The following is a 2,555-nucleotide window of genomic DNA, read 5'->3' on the forward strand; positions in this document are numbered from 1 at the left end:
TTTTTGCTCAAACTCACCAAACACTCATTAGAAACCCTATGCAGGGTTGCTATGAATCAGAATTGACTCAATGGCAACTTACCAACAACAAAAACATTGGCAGCAATAAAAACAATAGCACATGCTTGTAGCATAGTTAAAACTATGGGATTTGAAGTTTCATTACATAACAATAACAACTCTGCCCAGCGTGCATTATAAGTTTAGCTTTTTTTAAAATGAGAGTTTCATATTGGAAGTTGTTGTTACTGCTGTTGTTAAGTGCCTTCAAGTTGGTTCTGAATCATAGTGACCTTACATAGGGTTTCCAAGGAGTGTCTAGTGGGTTTGAGCTGTTGACTTAGTGTTAGCAGTCCAACCCTTATCCTATAGCACCATACCAGGACACCATATTGGAAGCAGTTGCAATTACTTACATGCATTACCATGTTACAAAAGATTGTTCTATAGGCAAGCTAGACAAAAAATTCATATATAACAAGTAGGTCAAAGTCAATATTTGCATTTACTTCATTTTGGGGGCCAAAAGATGAACTTTAAAAAATATTTTAAGCAATAATGTGTTTTCTATATGCTTCCAGCTCTAAATAAATAGTTTTTGCCATTAGAATGAAAAATATCAGAGTACAAATACTCAGTAAAATGATGACGTTTTATACTATTATGTAATGTACACAATCCTGGAACAATAACGTCCTGTGGTTAGATACATGGACAGATACACAGGATGAATGGGTAAGGTTAGGAGAATGGGAGTACACCCACAATATATTTGGACTGACAGAGGATATCTGTACATTAGTATTTATACTTGTAGTACATTAGTATTTATAGCAAACACACCTATGAATATGGTGGACCAAGTGCCATTGATTTGGTTCTGACTCACAGTGACTCTGTATAGGTTTTCTGAGGAGCAGCTGGTGGGTTTGAATCATTGCCCTTGTGGTTCACAGTCCAGTGTTGATTCTGGTGCCACACCAGAAGTCCATACAGGGGACAAATGATGCAAGCTTCTTGAGACAATGAGATTTGGGGCCTGGGGTCTTTCAGGACCACAATCTCAGGAAAACACCATGGTTACTTGCCATAGCATAGCCCACAAAGACATTGTTCAATCATTTTACTTTTGTAGGTAGCAACTGGGATCTTAAAAGCAAATAAAAAATCTAAAAAAAAAAAAAAATCTCATGATCAGCCATCTAAGATCAACTTTTCATATGTGGAAGAAAAAGAACAATGAAAATTGAAAATGCTTGGAATCAACTAGTCCAATGTACTAATGGTACATGTGAATATCAGTCTCCATGACACTGAGACCAGAAGAATTTGATGGTGCCCAGTTACTACTACCAACTCTTCTTAAAGGGATCACCTTAGAAGATCCCACATAGAGTGGGAGAAAATGTGGAACAAAATTAATAGTATAAAAATTACCAGACTTACTGGTCAGAAGGAACCCAAGAATATGGCCATTTACCACATCAGGTCTGGAGTAGAATTCACCATTGTGGCCCGATTTTCAACCAACCAGTGCATAAATATATATGGAGGACAACAACACTAGTAAGGTATACTCTCCATGGAATGGTTAACTTCAAAAAGGCAACATTTACCTAAGGACAGCATTGAAAAGGGATAGGAAGGAGTATGGAATGGAAATAAGAACCACAGGGAGGAAGTGTGATAGCTGTTGTTACATGGAGGGGATTGCAATCACTGATCTGAAGCAAAGTATGTAATTTGTTGATGATCTACTCTGTAAACCTTTATTCAATTCACTATAATAAGTTTCAACATAAAATAAAAAATGGTCACGTACTATGTGATTTAATTTATGTAACAGTTTCAAAATGAAAAATGTATAGAGGTGAAAAATAGATTAGTAGTTGCCAAAGTTTGGGTAGGGATGGTGAGAGGGAATTGTGGTGGGTATGAATATAAGAGTAGCATGAAGGAGATCCTTCTGATGATGGAACAGTTCTATACCCTGATTGTTGTAGTGGTGACATGAATTTGCATATGGCACAAAATGTCATAAAATAAAAAAGATTAAAATTGTATATGTAGTTTTGAATAATCCAATTTAAAATCACATGTTCAATTTTAATCTTTTTTATTTTATACTTACACAGTTTACTTTATATTTAATTCCATACTAATAAAGGCCTGTAGATTAATATGGGGTTCTAGGATTTCACTGATGGAACTCTGGTAGTGTAGTGGTTACGAGCTGGGCTGCTAATCACAAAGTCAGCAGTTTGAAACCACCAGCTGTTTTATAGGTGAAAGATGAGGTTTTCTCCTCCCATAAAGATTTACAACCTCAGAAACCCTATGCAGGGTCACTGTAAGTCAGAACCGACTCCACTGCACACCACCACCAATGTTGAATCATAGAATAAGAACTGAACTTCTAACTACACAGTGGGTGGTTCTAACCCAGCAGCCACTTTACACAGGGTCATTATGAGTCAGAATACGCTAGATGGCTGAAGTGAAGAGGATTTGAAACACTTGCTGATGAAGATCCAACAGTGCAACCTTCAGTATGG

This window comes from Chrysochloris asiatica, unplaced genomic scaffold (assembly GCF_000296735.1).
Source record: "Chrysochloris asiatica unplaced genomic scaffold, ChrAsi1.0 scaffold00235, whole genome shotgun sequence".
In the NCBI taxonomy this organism is placed as follows: Eukaryota; Metazoa; Chordata; class Mammalia; order Afrosoricida; family Chrysochloridae; genus Chrysochloris; species Chrysochloris asiatica.